The sequence below is a fragment of the Physeter macrocephalus genome, chromosome 15 (genome assembly GCF_002837175.3).
Source record: "Physeter macrocephalus isolate SW-GA chromosome 15, ASM283717v5, whole genome shotgun sequence".
In the NCBI taxonomy this organism is placed as follows: Eukaryota; Metazoa; Chordata; class Mammalia; order Artiodactyla; family Physeteridae; genus Physeter; species Physeter macrocephalus.
The window spans coordinates 66,634,639-66,654,706 of NC_041228.1; positions in this window are offsets into that span (position 1 = coordinate 66,634,639).

Below are 20,068 nucleotides of genomic sequence, written 5' to 3' on the forward strand. Positions count from 1 at the left end.
AGAAACATTTTAATGAGATTAACAAAAGAGAGAAAATGTGATTATAGTGCATATAATTCTATGGTAATATATTTGAAATCCTGAAGAAATAGAACATTTTACAGGGAAATATAAATTACCAAAGCTGACTCAAGAATATTTAGAGGTCTGAATTAACTGATAGTCACAGAAGAAATAGAGAAAATCTGTATAAAATAATTTCATTCAGAGAGGTCTCTCATTAGACTACTATCACCTTATTTTTTAAATGTCAAGGAAAAGATTGAAATCAAAAAGTTTTCTCTATTATGAAAATTGTTCCAATATTTAGAAGAATAAAGAAATTGCTTCTATTCATTTTATGAAGTTGGTAGAACCCCGACACCAAAACTGGGGAAGGATAATCCATAACAGTAAAGTAGACAACTTTATTTATAAGTATACAAATAAGAATTATTGAAATAGAAATGAGAATATTATTCATAAGGGTCTGAGACATGACAAAAGTGGCATCAACGAACAGTACTGAGAGTTGTGTAGCAGAAGGAGGATAATTATATACTCTACCTTACACCAATGTATATCCCAGATCATTAAAGAGTTAAATATCATTGTCCCTTAAAAACCTAGAGTATGGGGCTTCCCTGGTGGCGCAGTGGTTGAGAATCCGCCTGCCGATGCAGGGGAAACGGGTTCGTGCCCCGGTCCGGGAGGATCCCACGTGCCGCGGAGCGGCTGGGCCCGTGAGCCATGGCCGCTGAGCCTGCGCGTCCGGAGCCCGTGCTCCACAACGGGAGAGGCCACAACAGTGAGAGGCCCGCATAACGCAAAAAAAAAAACCAAAAAAAAAAACCTAGAGTATGTAATGTTATGATGAAGAAAGCATTGCAAATCAATAAGGAAGGGATACTTTCTTTTTAAATGGCACAGAAAAATCTGGCTATTAACATTTAAAAGATAGTCTTTGATACTTATCACACAATCACATTTAATTAAAGATGAGATAAATTAAATGGCAGAGCTGTTTAAAAATAGAAAGTGTTGTTTTGGGACAGATAGGTTGCTCAGGATCCTGACCTGTTCTCACAGGTGTTGGAAGACTATTTGTTGAGGTGCTGTGCAAATGCCACTGTAGAGGTCTCTGGTCATTCAAGAAAAAATATCCTCCTCTGATCACTCTGTATCTCCACCTTTTCCTTATTTTATTTATGGCATTCATCACAGTCTATGAGTATTTTATGTACTGATTTCTTTGTTTATGATCGGATAACTCTAGCGTGTATGCTTTATGAAGCTGGGGACTTTATCTCATCTCTGCTGAATATCCAGACTCTAGACTGGTATAGAGCAGTCTCTCAAATAATATTTTTATTTTAGATAAATGAATGAATGAATGAATTTATTTTATCTACAAGTCTTACTCTAGTTACATGAAATTTAGGGTATATTCTATTGTTACTGTTCATTCATAAGTCATGTAATCCATTTATACTTGGGGTGGGAAGTAAATTTGCCCTGAATCAAGTCATATAAAATAAACGCCAATAGCTTGCTCCCTGAGCTGAAGATGTAAGGAACCTCTCCAGCATCCTATAATGCATCCATCCACAGACTTAAACCAGAACTCAAGCATATGGACAACAGAGGGAAAAGCTTTTATTGCTGCAGGAGGCTAAGAGAGAGCCTTGCATAATACAACATCTTGATCATATAAAGTTAAATTAATTGTAATGTACTAGTTACCAACCAACCAGTTGGTGGAGTTGAATACCAGTTACAATTTAATATAGTCCCTGTTTACCCTCTAAGAGAAAATGTCTATCTTCAGAAGTTGCTTTGTAGGCATAGTTAAATTTTTACAGTATCAGCAGACCAGTGGCAGCTTGGTAGCCTGAAGGGTACCTCACTAGGAAAACAGAACTCAGATGATCTAGGATGTCTGATGGAGGATCAAGACAGCCCTTGTGTAAAGGCTCCTGTTTTAATTTTTGTCTCTTTTCCAAATTTACTTCTACATAAACAATGTTTTCTCCACTATTTAATTCTCATTATTTTCAAACCTGTCATTCCTAATATTTGGCGTATTTAATTTTATTTTTCTTCTTAAACAAACCTAACAGTACTATAACAGATGTCTCTTGGATATGAAGAAACAATAATGTACATCACTCGATGTTTCCGTGAGTTTATTTAATGTCATACACAGGAAGTGTCAGGCTGTTAATGTTTCTGGAAAATGGAGCATTCTATTTTCATCATATACTCTGGGCTGGAAATGATCTTTTCCCCCTCTTGAAAGGCCTTCCATCAGTAGAGCATGTGGAAAATACTGATCCTTCAGGGAATATCGATCCCACAGAGTGTACACGGTTGCCAGGAAGAACAGTATAGAGCACACAATGTAGAGAGAGAGAAACGCACAAAACATTGCCTGGCACATAATAGAGTCTCAATAATATTTGTCTAATAAATGAATAAATGCCTTCTGTGTTAAGAAATCAAGCAGGCAGTCAGAAGTGAACTATGTGTATTGAATGGAAAGAAAATCTGGAGAGGAAATAAATTGTTTAAATTTTTCAGCAAATTGATTTGTCAATACCCTTTGTGATTAGTAATAAGGGTTCTGAAAAGGAACACGGACTTCCAACAATGCCTAATGAAAGAACAATAATGATTGGAACAAAGTAAAGGACAGAGAAAGTGCAAGAGACCAAACTTTCAGCAGGAACTCAAGTTTGTCACCAGTTCTTTGGTGAGAGCGTTTAGTAGAATCTGTTGTATATTCTACATTTTATTTTTCCTTTCAAATACATCATTCATTCATGTACACATTTAGTCATTTATTCTTAACTAACTTTAATGGAATTTAAATTTATTCTCAAATGGAAGTGGTAAAATGTTGATACAGAAGAGTGATAAGTCACACATGTGTGCAACCACTATGAAAATTATACAAGGAAAACACTCAAAAATACTATAAAACATCAAGATGGAATCCTTAAAATGTTGAAATAATGCATCATAAAGAAAAAAAAAGAATAATAAAGAAATGAGAAACAGATAAAACAACCAGAGAAAACAAACAAAATGACATACTTATATATACCAATCAAAATACAAATAAACTAATGAAAAGATGGAGATTGGTAGAGTGGATTACAATATGATGTTTACAAGAAATTGACTTCAAATTTTACAGCATAGTGGGTTGAAAGTACAATATAAGGATAGAAGAAGACATATCATTCAATCATAACAAAGCAGGAGTTGCAATATTAATATCAGATAAAGTAGACATCAGAGTAAATAAAATTACTAGCGACAAAGAGAAGCATTACATAATGATAGAAGGATCAATGCACTGGAAGATATAATGGTCTTAAATGTATGCACAAAATAAGGGAGCCTCAAAATACATGAAGCAGAGACTGATAGGGTTGACAGAGGAAGAGACAAATCCACAAGTTAGTTGAGGACTTCAATGTTCTACTCTCAGCAATTGATAGAACTACTAAGCAGAAAATAACCTTGGATAGAGAATCACTCAAATGAATCTAGTTGACATATTTAGAACAGAGTACCCCAAAATAGCATTATACATGCTTTTCCTAATCCCATGGAAAAGTTATCAAAATAGGTTATATCCTGGGCCTTAAAAGAAACCTCAACAAATTTACAAGACTTAAAACCAGAGTGACTCCTTTGACCATAATTGAATCAAACTAGAAGTTGATAGAAGAAAGACAAGAACAGCATCTCTATATGCATGGAAGTTAAATAACACACTTCTGAACAATCTATGGGTCAAAAAGGAAGTCTCTAGAAAATTTAAAAGTACATAGAATTTAATGAAAATACAACTTATCAAAATATGTGGCATGCAGCTCAAGTAGTACTCAGAGGAAAATGTATTGCATTAAAATGCTTACAATAGAAATAAAGTAAAGTTTTGACTGAGTAAAGTTCTCAGTCAAAAATCTAAGTTTCTATTTCAGGAAAATAGAAAAAGAAGAGCAAGCAGAGGAAAGAAAATAATAAAGAGAAAAGAAAAAATATAATTGATAACAGGAAAACAATAGGAAGTTAATAAAATAAAAGCTGATTATTTCTAAAGTGAATAAAACTGACAGATTTTATTTCTTTAGAAAGATTGACTAAAAGAAAAATAAAAGATATCATTATAGATCCTGCAAACATTAAAAAGATAATAGGAAAATACTAAGAACAACTTTACATTCATATATTCCACATCTTAGATAAAATGGACGAATCCTTCGGAAATCAAAAACTGTCAAACTCAACCAAGATGAAATTGATATTATAAATAGTCCTACAAGCATTAAAGCAGTCCCCAACTTTTTTGGCACCAGGGACCAGTGGAAGACAGTTTTTCCATGGACTGGGGCGAGGGGGGATGGTTTGGGATGATTCAAGCACATTACATTTATTGTGCTCTTTATTTCTATTATTTATTTCTATTACTATTACATTGTAATATATAATGAAATAATTATACAACTCACCATAATGCTAACAGGAGGCGGAGCTCAGGCAGTAATGCAAGCGATTGGGAGCTGCTGTAAATACAGATGAAGCTTTGCTTACTTGCCACCACTTACCTCTTGCTGTTCAGCCCAGTTCCCAACAAGCCATGGACTGGTACCGGTCCATGGCCCGGGTGTTGGGGACACCTGCATTAAAGAAATTGCATTCAGAATTTTAAAATCTCCCAAAAAACTAATCTCTAGGCCCAGATGGTTTTACTGAAGAATACTCCCAAACATTTAACACCAATTTTACATAGTCTCTTTCAGAAATTAGGAGTGGAGGGAACATTTTCTAACTAATTTTATGAGGTCAGTGTTACCCTGATACCAGACAAGACAGTACAAAAAAGAAAACCACAGTAACTAACTCTCATGAACTTAGATGTAAACTTCCTTAACAAAATACAGACAAATCAAATCCAACAGTGTATAAACGTAATTTTATCATGACCAGGTGGGATTTATTGCACTTTTGAAGGGCTGGTTCAACATTTGAAAATAAATCAGTGTGATCACCATATCAATGAGGACAAGAAGAAAAATCATTTGATCATATCAGTTGACACAGGAAAATCACTTGAAAAATCCAATGTCTATTCATAATAAAAACTCTCAACAAGCACAAATAGAGGGGAATTATCTCAACTTGATAAAGTACATCTCCAAAAAACCTACAACTAACAGTAAATGTAATGGTGAAAGACTGGATGCTTTCCCCTATGATTAGGAGCAAGGCAAAGATGTGAGCTCTCATCACTCTTAGCATAACACTGGAAGTTCCAGCAATAAGGCAAGAAAATCAATAAAAGGCATACAGATTGGAAATGAAGAGGTAAACTTGTCTCTGTAGGTGACCTGATTGTTTACATAGAAAATGCCCAGGAATCTACAAAAACAAAAGCAAAAACAAAAACTCCTAGAACTATTAAGTAAGCTCAGCAAGGTCACAGGATAATAGAAGATCAAAAGCAACAAAATCGGGGCTTCCCTGGTGGCGCAGTGGTTGGGAATCCGCCTGCCGATGCAGGGGACACGGGTTCGTGCCCCGGTCCAGGAAGATCCCACGTGCCGCGGTGCGGCTGGGCCCGTGAGCCATGGCTGCTGAGCCTGCGCGTCCGGAGCCTGTGCTCCGCAACGGGAGAGGCAACAACAGTGAGAGGCCCGCGTACCGGAAAAAAAAAAAAAAGGCAACAAAATCAGTTGCTTTTCTGAATACTAACAATGAACACTCAGAATGTGAAATTAAAAACACTATACCACGTATAATTGCTCTAGTGAAAAAGAAATACTTAGGTTTAAGTCTAATAAATGTGTATGGAATCTCTAAGCCAAAAATTACTAAATGCTGATGAAATAAATTAAAAAGATCAAAATAAAAGGAGAGACATCCATGTTCATGGACTAGAAGACACTATATACTAATGATGTCAATTCAGCCCAAATTGATCTATAGATATAATGCATTTCCTATCAAAATCCCAGCAAGTTTTTTTGTTGATATAGATATGCTCATTCCAAAAGTTATATAAAAAGGCACAGACTCTAGAATAGCTTAAAAAAAATCTAAACAAATAAGATACTTCAAATAAATTTTGAAGTATCACTCTACCTGATATGCAGGCTCACTATGTAGCTGCAGTAATTAAAACAGTATGGTACTACAAGATAAACACGTAAAGGCATGGAACAGAATAGAGAATCAGCAATCAACCCACACCAATATGCTCCTCTGATTTTTGACAAAGATGCAAAAGCAATTCAATGAGGCAGGATAGCCTTTTCATCAAATAAGCTCACATTTTTACAAAAATTAACTCAAAATGGATCATGGGCTGAAATATAAAATGTAAAACTAGAAAATTTTTAGAAAAAAAAGTAAAAAATATTTGAGATAAGAACTAGGTTGAGTTTCTAGACTGAATTCATAAAAACAAAAATGATGAATCAAGCTTAATAAATCAGATGAAAAGACAAAACTACAGACTGGGAGAAAATATTTGAAAACCACATATCCAGCTAAGGACTAGTAGCTAGATAATACAAAGAACTCTCAAAAGTCAACAGTAAGGAAAACAAACAATCCAACTAGAAAATTGGCAAGAGACATGAACAGACATTTCATTAAAGAGGATACACAGATGGCAAATAAGCACACGAAAAGATGCCAATCTCACTACTATCAGGTATGTTCAAATTAAGACCACAAACAGATACCACTACAAACCTAGCAGAATGACTGAAATAAAAAATGGTGACAACACCAAATGCGGGCAATCATAAGACATTAGAACTCTTATATGTTGCTGATGGGAATGTAAAATGGAAGATTAATGTGGATAAAGGTCTGGAATTTTCTTACAAAATTAAATAGGCCGGTATCGATTATCCAGCAATTGCACTCCTGGATGTTTATCTCAGAGAAACAACAACATGTTTGCATAGCCCCAACCTGGAAACAGTGCAGGTGCTCTTCAACAGGTGATAGTTAAAGAAACTATGGTGCACCCATAGCATAGCAAAGAAAGGGAACAAACTCTTGCTACAGGTAAAAACTTGTTTGAGTCTCCAATCTCAAAAAAAGTTTACATAGTGTATGATTTCATTAATACAAGATTTTGAAATGACAAAACTGTCGAAATGGAGAACAGATCTGTGGTGTCAGGGATTAGGGACAGGGGTCAGGGAGTAGCTACGCAGGGGTGCAGAAGAGAGGTGGGTTTGGTTTGAAAAGAGCAGCCTGAGGGAGGGACGCTTCTGGTGATAGAATTGTCCAGCGTCTTGACTGTGATGGTAGATACATGAACTTATGTGATAGAATTGTATACAACTACTTACATAGAGATGCGTGCACACACAATTACTAGTAAAACTGGAGAAATGTTAATAAGATCAATGGATTGTATTAATGTAAATACACTGGTTGTGATATACTACAGCATTGTTCAGTGACACCATTGGAGGAAACTGGGGAAAGGATATAAATGATCTCTGTGTTTTATTTTTTAACAACTGGGTGTAAATCTACAATTACCTTAACAAAGAAAAAGATGGGTATTAATACCTAGTTTTTTTTTAGTATCTTAGTCAAGAATGCTTAACGATTCAGTCAGGGAGTCCTGTAGCTCATCATATCCAGTGTTTCTGAGGAGTTGACAGTTTTTCATCTTTAAATATTTGAGGATCTTTATCCTATATATTAAGTATATTAAGACTGCATGAACTTTAACTTTTTATCAGTGTCAAAAGTGTCTCTCTCTCTTTTTAAGTGTTAGCAGAAATAAATAGGAAAGAAGGCAAAATTAGTTTCCAAAGGTTACTTTGACTGGTGAGAACTGTCATCCTATTTATTCATGACGGAACTGTAAAAACAACACAGGGCAGATGACGGCTGTTTTTTAATAAGCACCAGCCCGAGAGAGTTGAGCAAACAACCTCCATTTATTTCAAATGATCACCAAAACCAAGAACGGAATAACGAGAGGATAAACATAAGGTATTAATTGAGTCACTGTCTCCATTTCTTCCTGGGAAAATGCAAAAATATAAAACACACACACTCAAAAGGATACATTGAAATCCCTTTAGAGTTGCCTTTCATTTCATTGGGAGACAGGAAATGACTTAAATAGATTTTATGGTATTCTTAAGAAATAAATTACCTTGAGTGATGAAATAATGTAAATCTTAAATAGTGTGTTCTGTGGAAATGTCTTGGAGAAGGGTTCTATGGCTGCAGATCTTTTATCTAAAAATAAACACAAGAACAGCAATTACTCACTGCTCTGTGTAAAACCCTGAATAATCACACTTTCAAAGTTTTTTAAGATTCTGAAGTATTCAGTATATTGTTTGCAACACCTTTCCCATCGTGAATACACTCTACATGAGTAAAGCCAAGTTGGTTGGCAGACAAACTCTCAGAATAGTCAGTCTTAATCACAAAGTCATATGTCTATGAAAAAGTCTTTTCTTCCTTTCTGTCTATTTAGCATCTTTGTCATGTGAGAAATGAATTATTCACATTTATATCCATTTCACTTTTATGTAGAGACCTGACCTATATCAATTCTCTTTCTTTATCTTTCCTATTCAAATAGTTTGGATGGATTCAGCATAATTTATCTCATTCCTTTAAAAGATATTCTGTACTGCTCTAATCTCTGTTTTCTATGAATGCATATAATCCCATATTCCTGAAATCTCAACTACTTTTCCAAGAAACATTTTCCTACATCATTCATGAGATATCACTTTATTAGTGTATTAGTTTGGGGACTGCTGGAGCAAAATACCTCCAGCTGGATGGTTTAAAACAGCAGAAATTTATTTTCTTACAGTTCTGAGGCTGGAAGTCCAAAATCAAGGTGTCAGCAGAGCCAAGCTCCCAATAAAGGCTCTTGGGAAGAACCCTTCCTTGCCTCTTCCAGCTTCCGGTGGTTGCTCTCAGTCCTTCGCATTCCTTGACTTGCAGCTGCATCACTCCACCCTTGGTTTCCATTGTCATATGGCATTCTCTCTGTGTATCTCTGTCTTCAAAATTCCCTTCTGTTATAAGGACACCAGTCATTAGATTCGGACCCACCCTAATTCAGTAGGACCTCATATTAACTAGATAACATCTGCAAAGTCATTATTTACAAGTAAAGTAATTTTCACCCTACGAGGGAGTTAGGACTTGAACATATCTTTTTGCAGGACACTATTCAACCCATGACAATTGTGAAAATACATTTCGATTCATGCTGATAGGTTATGATAAGGAAGATATTTATTACCTAATAAAGTCCACATACCACTCGAAGGTTCATGAAATCTTTTCCTTTTTTGTTTTTGTTTTTTTTCCGCTGAGAAAGAGCTTTATTTGCATTGTTATCTTTGCTCTTGTTATAGTGTGATAACATTTTTAAAAAGCATTCTAAGCAATCATCTGTCTGCCTGCCTTTCTATTGATATTTTGCCTCTCCAAAACAGAGATGGTATATATAGTTGTGTATGTAAGTCCTTAGGCTTTGTTCATTGTGACAGCATTGCATCTTGGTTCCATGAATACTGCAGAATTTATATCCAAAAACATGCATGCAAATGTTACATGACTATGAAATATTTTCCTGATTGTAGTTTTCTTAATGTAGTTAACTAGTTTTAAGGAAATATACAATGTTAAAGGTCAAATGATTTTTAAGTTAACTTGTAAGGATATGATAACTTGAATGGAGAACAGTTAAATCCTGCACAGAGTTGAGCACAATTTATATGGTACTTTAAATAATCGATAGTTTATTTCTGCATGGGTGATTGGTATGAATATGGTACAAAGTTGAAAAACAAAAAAGGAATTTGTATTCTACCTCTCATCTTCCAATCATCTAATTTCCTTCTTTAGAAGCAAATATTGTAATCAGTATCTTGTGAATCCTTCCAGAAATATTCTTTACATACTTGCATACACAAGTATCCATTCATCTCTCTCTCTCCCTCTGTCTCTCAGATCCATGTATTAAAAATCAAAACACACAAATGGTAGCATATTATAGACATTGTATATATTTCTCTTTCATTTCACAATAAACAACTCTCTTTTTACTCCTTGTTCTCCTCCAGGTACTCTCCTATTTCTCTTGTCTCTTTTATAGCAAAAAAGTCTTCTGTCCTCATTGTTTCCTTTTACCCACTTCCTGCTTTCTCATCACTGCCCTGCCCTCAACTACTCTACTAGAATGGTCCACACCATCCAAAACAGCCATCCCCTGCTCCACTGTCACTGCTATTTTAGCCCGCTTCCTCTGTATCTCTTATCTCTATTGTCTTAGTAACCGTTGTACTCCTAGCAATTTGATGATGAAAAATAGTACCTCATTGTAGTTTTAATTTGCACTTCTCTCTCTTTTTTTTAAATTCCTCTACTTTTTTTTTTTTTTTTTTTTTTTAGCAAATTGTATTTTATTTATTTATGGCTGTGATGAGTCTGTTTCTGTGCGAGGGCTTTCTCCAGTTGCGGCGAGTGGGGGCCACTCTTCATTGCGGTGCGCGGGCCTGTCACTGTCGCGGCCTCTCTTGTCGTGGAGCACAGGCTCCAGACACGCAGGCTCAGTAGTTGTGGCACACGGGCCTAGTTGCTCCACGGCATGTGGGACCTTCCCAGACCAGGGCTGGAACCCGTGTCCCCTGCATTGGCAGGCAGATTCCCAACCACTGCGCCACCAGGGAAGCCCCTGCCGTTCTCTTAATATGAGTGAGGTAGACGATTTATTAGATGCTTAAGTTATTTGTATTTCTATTTCCATGTACTGTTTGTCCATATCCTTTGCCAACTTTTCAATTAGGTTTTGGTTTTATTCTCACTGATTTATAGGAACGTTTATATATTAAGGAAATTAGGTCTCTTTTTTTTTTTCTGACATGCTCTTCAACACCATGTATAGTCCTTCCCTTCATTACTCAGCCAGTCTCATTTGGATTTAAATATCCTTTGCTTCTTGAAAGCTCTCTCCATTTGCTGCACTATTGAAACTTCCTGTCCTTCTATTACAGTGTTCATGGTGAGATGAGGTATCATCATCCCCATGTCTTCTTTCCTGGTTCCTCTTCACGCCAACGTGGATTTGTCATTTACTCAGTTACTAGTAAGGATACTTGATCTCCATAAGAAAAGGTTATTCCTATCTCTTATTCTGTGTATCATCAAATACATATATAAACTTGCCATCAATTGGCAACTTGAAATATTTATAAATCTGTTTGCCTGCTAGAGAATGTAATTCCATCTCTCTGCCATTTCTATAACCACTAGGTTTCTTGTTTTGCTTTCTTCCCTGGATAGTTTTGAACCCCATGAGCTAGTTCCCTTCAGCAACTATTGAAGATCTTCAGCTCATAAGAATATACCTATAGCTATATGAATAACCACAACCCTTTTAACTTTATATTTACAAGCTACTTCAAAATCTTTTAGAAAGAAGTGACATATAAAATACATTTTTGTACATTAATACTCAAAAAGCGAGATGCTAATAATAATTCTTTAAACGCCTCTCTATAATGCTTTTCTCAAGGAAGCAAATCTTACCTAAACATAGAAGATTGTTGAAGTGGTAAAATATGGCAAAATTTTCCAACAAGTAATAAAATCATTAAATAGCTACAGTACACACTTTTCAGCTATGACATAAATAATGTATAAAGTGTTTGTTTATAGTTAAGTTGAGTTAGACAATGTCTGTAGTTCAAAACATATTTAATTACTGATTCACTATTCAAAGCACAGCAATTACAGATTTTCTCACAATCTTCTCCTTATAATAATATATAGATGATTTATTTACCCTCTAGGATTATAAACAATATGTAGCCCTTCTACACAGAAGATGCTTGATGAGAATTAGAAGCATAGATGACCACAATCTTACAGGAGTTCAGATCTAGGGTATAAATTTGAACTCTCTGATAAATGGAAAGGAAAGCTCACAAACCATATCTTTGATGTGAAAAGTGTTATGAAACATTTTGCATTAAATTAGAAAGTTTCAAATTTAAACTGACTTTTGAATACATTAGAGAAAAAAGAAATTCTATGTTTAATCTAGTATATTAAACTACTAATACACATAACCTTATATAGAAAAAAATTACATAGGATTTCTGTAATAAAAGTCGGGCTTGGGTTTTGCTGAAATCTGATAAAGCTTGGAGTGATTTCATTAAACACTGAGGAGAAACTTTCAAGTGAATTAAAAATGGAAAAAAAAATAGCTTGATCTAGCCTAGTGCCATTCTGATTTTTTGAAATAATTCAATGAATTCATGACTGAGTGCCTATGATACACGCCAAGATTTGGGGGCCCTAGAATGAATGAATAAATCATGTTAATGGTCTAAAATTCTAATTAGTTCCTGGTACTAAACCTTTCAGGTTGTCATAAAACACTTATTTTGCTATAGAAAATACCTGCCCACCCATCTAAAAAGTTCTTGTATCTCCACTCTGACCATTTAATTCTTTTTTTTCCCAAGATTAAGATCAGTTTCTTCCACTTCTTTAGAGCTTTTTCTAGTTCTTTGGCACATAAGCTCTTGTACCAAAGTATTTATTATCCGATCAATAAATACCTGTTAGTTTACTAGCAATGATGCAACCAGCATTCAAAATATACTACAAACATACCTTCGAACACATTGATTTTTATGAGACTAAAAATATGAATCTAGTACTATGTGGTAAATGGAAGTCAAGTAGGAGGCGGAAATATAAATTCCTCTAACTAAAGAATTTCTATAATTCAATACATAGAGATAACTAAATAAACCAATAGGTATACATATATTTCAACTTAAAATGGTTACATGATTGCAAGAGTCAAGTCTATGGAGTAGAGTTGCCAGATTTAGCAAATAAAAATACAAGACATTCAGTTAAATTTGAACTTCAGATAAACACCAACTAATTTTTTAGTAAAAACGTATGCTGTTGTTTATCTGAAATTTAACATGAATCAGGTTTCCTGTATTTTATCTGGCAAACCTCATCTTGAGGTGTAGTTCTCCTGCCTTGGCTCATTCTTAAGGCCAACGTTGGGTTTACTAGTGAAGAAGTTAGTGGGCACACTGCCACTTTGTGGCAGCCAAGAGCAATGACATTACTGCTGTTGAGAGAGGAGGTGCTAGTCCAATGATGGGACATTCATTTTAATTGTGCAGAACATCTTGGATACCAAGATAGCTAAAGAGCCCTTTAAAGAAAGAAGTATGGAAATCCCCATGCTTCCCAATAACGTTGGTTTTGGTTGGCATGATGGCACGACTTATCTACTTTCTGGAGAACTGATATTCCAGCACTTCTGGATAAGCTTTTGAAGAAATGGGAAGATGACTTCACCAGTGACTACTGCCAGAAACAACATCTAAACTATTCTCATGGGACTTTAGTGATTATAAAGAATTGCTTATAACAACATGGTGTTTCGAACAGCAAATCTGATTTTGCTTTTATTTAGCAATATCAAACCAATATTTAGTTTTACAATACTTTGAAAGCAATTGGTTTTACCAGTAAAGAGAGAAAAAGGATAAATTAACTTCCTGAAGCCTACATATCAGGTCAATAGCAGAGCTGGAGAGAAGAGTGATGATTTCCTAAAGTCTGACCCTTAAAGCCTTTCATTAACTCAGAATCACTATTGTTTTCATAAATGAGTCTCTTTCAAGCACCTTAAAATATTATTTCAGAAATACTAGCCATACATGTGGAGCTGATAATCTTGTGATAATTTAAGGAATCGCTGTAGAAAAATCCCAAGTGAAAATTCTCAGCTATCTTCAGAATCTCCAAAGCAATCAGAACTTTCAAAAATTCATTTGCTCTTGTCCTTTTCATCTTCTGACTAATTTACTTTCATAATTATATTTTCATGTTCTTTGGAAAAATGAGTATTCTTGAGGGATAGTTTTTTTTTTAATTTGCACAAGAATATATTGAAATTTAATTGATACTAAGCTACCAAATCCTCATTTACTAACACTATGAAAAGTTTTAACGAAGCCTGAATTTTGTGTGCCTGCACTTAAATATTCAAACCTCGACAATAAGCAAAGGTAGAAAGTGGAGGTTCAAATATATTCCAAATCATTATTTTTATTCATATTAGAACTATAGGTAAGTAAAGTCTATGTTAAAATATTTGAAGTTGTTTTTACCCTGAAAAATATGAAGAGATTAGGTCCCGAGGCTGTTAAACTTTAAAAAAAAAAAAAAAAAGAGATTATCTTAAAAAGAAAAATCATGGTTTTACTAAACGTCAGACAGAGGCAAACACTGGTAGATTTACCAGAACCACAGTTGGCTATAACATTTTACTAAGAGTGTTTCAGTTTAATCTTCACGGAAGAGTACCCAATAAATCAAATTTTCAGTAATTTGTCTGCAGACAGTAGACAAAAATATGCATATGTCACATTATTTAGTTTAGCAACCTGGCAAACATGCCATGTAATCCTGTGATAGAAGATAAAGGGCAAGGTCACTTGGGCCTTAACGACTTACTGGCAGAGCTGTTGACCTTATGTAACACTTAACAATGAACTGGGTGTTCCAGAAAAGAAGTGGTTAGCATTGAGGAGAGAGATAATGTTAGACTGGGTGAGAAATGATTGTGAAAGAATCTGTGCAGACCACCTCAAGTTTCTTTGCTGTATTTTTGTGATTTACAGTATATGAAAAGATGACTTCAGTGAGTTTCAGAGAAAATCTGTACTATATCAGAATGCTTTACTAAAATACAGGTGTGTGTCACAAAATAAGTTGATCAGTTAGTGGTTGTAAAGTGTTTCTATTTTAGAAGTAGCTGACTGTAATCTCTGGACATATTTTGCTTCCTTTCTCCATAAAAAACATACCAACTACTAGGGCTTAGGTTTTCCTTATGCTTTTTATACACAAATACAAATGTGTTCCCATTTTTCTGGTATTTATTTTGCCCACTGTTACTTCTTTTTTGCCACCCTTCTGCCATGTTCCCTCCACCTCTTTGGTGTGTCTGAAAAATATCCAGTTCCATTCTAACCACTTCCTTCCTGTTCTTAATGTGAATGAGATCATAAAAATAATTTGTACATAAAGAGTTTCTCCTGGAACTCATGCAACAAGCCACAGTAATTATTCTATCTTTGACAATTAAGAAAATCTTGAAGTATATGAACAACTTTAATAATCAGCAAATACCCAAGTCACTTAAAACTAACTTTGTTTTGTAAAGATGCAGACCTAAGAAGTAGTATGTGTACTCGAATGAAATTATTGAAATTCAGTTTAAATAAAATGGAATTCAATAAACAAAATTAAAGGTAAGACCATTCACTTAAAATGTATATATATTTTTTCTGGGCTTAAAAGAAACAATCAAAATACAAATTCTGAAACTCCTAACAATTAGTGTATTATTTTGATTACTAGTTCAGTTTTGATAGCATGTGAGTGATTATTTCCTTTGGAAAAGCTAGCACTTGGATTATTTCCTTTGGAAAAGCAAGCACTTGAGAACAATACCATCATCTGAAAACCTGCCTTTCTTCATCAACTAATATGACTTACTAGTCACTAATATGAACAGTCTGTGGAAAGTTAATTTCAGAACTGAAATGATTAGAAAACCATGGTGAAGAGATTCATAGTTTCATGCCCTGAAATGCTGGCAATGTTCCTGGACCTAGGCAAGGCCTTCAGAATTATTAATAATGTTTAAAAAGTGGTCCTGGAACAAAAAAATTCAAATTCAAGAAATACAAAACAGACCTCTCTTCTATTCATCTTGCTTTTCATATTGTTTTATCTGCTTCCAATTTTTATAGCATAAAATCAGTTTTTGAGCATTACAGTCTTTCTCACCTGTTCATGTATGCTTCAAGTCAAAATTTTAAGTTCAATTACTGGCACCGAAGCCACCTTTTAATGTTCTACGTGTCTCCATTTTCAAATTCAGATATGACAAAGGTGAGAAACTGACAACAGGGGAAATGCACTGTAGGAAAATTTCCACTCGTTCCTTGTGACATAGCTCAAATGTTACCCCTTATGTAAAGCCTCTCTGGACTTCCCCACCCTTCCAGAGTACTAGCAGGGTCCTCCTCTGAGTCCTCATAACCCTCCCTGGTGTGATTCCTTTACTACACTGTACTCTCCTAGAGGGGGTTCTTCTCTTATTTGCAACTGTAGGGTCTAGAACGTTGATCATGAGACGGTAGAACTGTCAATCAATGTTTATTGAATAAGTGGAAGGATGAATGAATGAAAAGATCTACTAAGTACTTGGAATTTCTCTGTATGGTTACTGAAAGTGGCAACCTAAATTAGTGTAGGACCAAACACTGAGTGGTCTGATAAAATATCCAAGTCTAAGTGAATTAGAAAGATTAAAAACAGAAAACAAAAAACCAATAACTTGTGAATCTGGTAAATATAGTTTCGAAGCTAATAGGTATGCAAATCTTTATTTACACATAAAGTAACTGTGTTCTGTAGCCTTCCTATTTCAATGGTTTTCTATCACTTTGGGAAGTACATGGTTATTGGTCAATACTCTAGGTTGAGAGTGACAGAAGTCATCTCAAACAAACAAGTCTAAAGGAGGAATATATTGGCTCACAAAAGGGTGGTGGAAGAGCTGGCCTTGGGCCTCAGACAAAATCAGAATCCTCTCTCTCTCTCTTTCTGTATTTTGCTATTTGGCTTCATACTCTTTTTCTACTGATGGATTTTCCTCCCTTCTTTATCATATCGAATGGAGATCATGACCACATTGCAGCACTAGCTTCACATTCCAAAATTCCCATCCCCAGAGATGAAAGTGTTCTTTCTCACAGGCTTTACATACAAAATCCTGGGAAGCATTTGTGTAGTCTAGCTTGGGTTCTGTGCCTCTTTCGGAACCAATTGTTGAGGCTACAATAATGGTTTCTCTATCTTGGGTGACATGTCCACTTTGAAATTAAGCGCAAGATCTGCTGATAGGAAAAGAAGGAAAACATTTTGGGCAAAGACAAGAGATTATATAAGAAGAGGTATCATATTTTCTTTTATTTTCTCATAAAGAACCTCTTGACACTTCCAAGCAAGTTGAGAAGAGTTTGTTCTATTCTCAACCAAGATGGCTAGTCAGATCAACGTAGCAGTAGAAGCCAACCATAGTGGTAGAGATGGTCTCAAATGGAGACTGGTAAAGAAAAAGCCATAGCACAGGGGCAGATAGAAAAGTTAAAACTTATGTCACAAAGAGATTGGAAGCCCGGATTCTTTCCAGCCAAGAGTTCTTGTTCATAGGGCATCATGACCATTGCCAGGATGATACTTACTGTGACCTCAGATACTGAGGCTGTATTATAAGGGATATGGACTGTCCCAAATATTTCTAATTAAAGGGCATCACAAAATTGATTTCTGCATTTATATTCTGAACTTAGCCTATTTTGAGACATAATGAAAGTTGGTAATATAGAGGAAAAAAGTAAGACAGCAGCAAAAATGTTCTCAAGACTTTTCCAAACTGATTACTGTCACATTGACTCTAAGCTTTAAGACCAAGCTTTGAGGGTACATATAGATAAATAGAGTATGTTAGTATTTTGAACTGAATTTTACTAAATTTCTACATTTAGAAACTTCTCCCAAGTTTATATTCTTTAAGAATGACCCAGATGTTTTTAGACTCCAAGCAAGAATGGTATGCTATTTTGCCAAGCTTGCAGAAAGGAGTGTACTAAGGCTTCTCTACTTATTTTCCATCATCTCATGGAATAGTTTATTCACATTTAAAAAGGCAACTTTGCTGTAATTATTGTACTTTGGAATCTTCTAGTAAATCTTCTTACTTAACAGATTTCCTTAGTATTCCATTAGTAAGAACGTTAAGATCAGAGCATAATTACCTTCATTTTGAATTCTTTGTACACAAGTCTTGACTGGCATATGAATAAGCATTTCACACTGCTGATTTTCTATGGAAAAAATCGTTGTTTTAAGAGAAGCAAGAGTCCAGTGTAACATTCTTCCCGTATGACATTCAGAAATCCACTTGCACATACAATCTGTTTCGGTTATCAATATCCAGGCATCAAAATGATTGATCCCTTACAATATTTTATTAAATGTGTTTGTTTGTTTGCAACATTAAAAGCAGTAAGCGTACATCAGGATTAAACTAAGTCTATTATCTCAAATATGTCTTTTCATAGGATCTTAAAGAGATAATGCCTTAACTTATAAATTCTCTAATAATATAAATTTAAGGCTCTTTTAAATAACATTTTATGTAAACAAGGCAATGAATGACCGTTTAGGTCAGTAGCTTTCCTGCAACTCTGAAATCCATAGGGTTGGATTTGTTTCTGTGGTCAAGACTTGTGCATTCATTACTTCATTCAGCAAATTTTTCTTATACAATTATTAATTCCACAGAGCGCATTATTTAAACCCCCAGGGCAAGCCAATCTGGAGTCTGTAATTTTTTTCTGAGACCTCCAAGCCATTGATTCCGTCGTGATATTGATATATGAAGAAGGAGCTTTTCGTTTGTAGGTGTGAGCAATGACCAGATATCACTGCTTGGCCATGTTTAACCCATTTGGATAACTAGGATGGTTTTAATTTAATTCACTTTTATGTTCTGAAAAGAAAACAGAATATATTTTCCTTGTATAATAATTGACTATATATAAAGCAGTTTCCTATCTATTCGTTCATCACGATCTCATGACAAACACGTAAAGTAAACAGAGAAAGTGTTGCAGACCTCCTTTTGTTGATGAGGTCAGAGAGGTTAAAGGACTAGTAAAGTCGTGAAGCAAATAGGTGGGAACGCTTGACCTGCACATAGACTATTTAAACCCAAGGCCATTCTCCCTGAAAACCTGTTGTATTGCATCAGCCAGAGAAGAGAAAACTTTCAGGTCCAATACCACCTCGTATTGGTTGCCTCTAGTTCATCAACTCCAAAGGCCTCAGCTAAATCAGGAGAACACTTAAAATGAGCATTTATTTATTAACCTAAATTCCAAGGTGTTACAGCTAGTCTCACAACAGCACTATTTAAAGGAAGGACTGTTATGAATTCCAGTGAAACTCTTGAAGACTATACTATCTTTGGGTCATTTGCTTTTCTTGTTTATTTGAATTTAAACATCTACAGACAATCTTGGCAAAATAGGATATTTTCTCTTGAATTCTTTGCTGTGTCACTGATTAACTATAAAGATAGAATTACCTCTGAGGTTAAAACAAACCCTTGAGATTTGGTGGTTCACTGCATCCACTTCCTCTAAAATTCTAGTGGTTCATGTTTGTGAAATTTCCTTGAGTTGACCGAAGTTACTTGATATGGAAAATAAACTACACTAATCAAATTCAGTAAGCATCCCACTATTTTCCTCTTTGGGCAAACTGGAAATCATGTCAGTTAGCTTCCTTAAGACTGAGTATTGTGGCTGGCAGAAGAACTAAGGAACTAATTCAAAGCAAAATAAAATGAGAAAGCGGTATAAAATTAATAAATGACAACAAAACCACTAGTCATTCTAAAACCTCCCTCCTCTAAATGCATTTTTTTTTTTTTTAACAAGGCAACCTAGTCTCTAGCTGGAGCAAGGAATTTATTACTTTTATTTATTTATGTTTGCTGTGTTGGATCTTCGTTTCTGTGCGAGGGCTTTCTCTAGTTGTGGCAAGCGGGGGCCACTCTTCATCGTGGTGCGTGGGCCTCTCACTATCGCGGCCTCTCTTATTGCGGAGCACAGGCTCCAGACACGCAGGCTCAGTGGTTGTGGTTCACGGGCCCAGTTGCTCCGCGGCATGTGGGATCCTCCCAGACCAGGGCTCGAACCCGTGTCCCCTGCATCAGCAGGCAGATTCTCAACCACTGCGCCACCAGGGAAGCCCCCTAAATGCATTTTATATTCAGACTTGTATTTTATTTTTTCCACACTGGTAAATATTGAGTTTGAATGTGTTCCTTCATCTTTGTGAGTTTATTGTAAAGCAATCCCATGCTGAGCTAATGAAC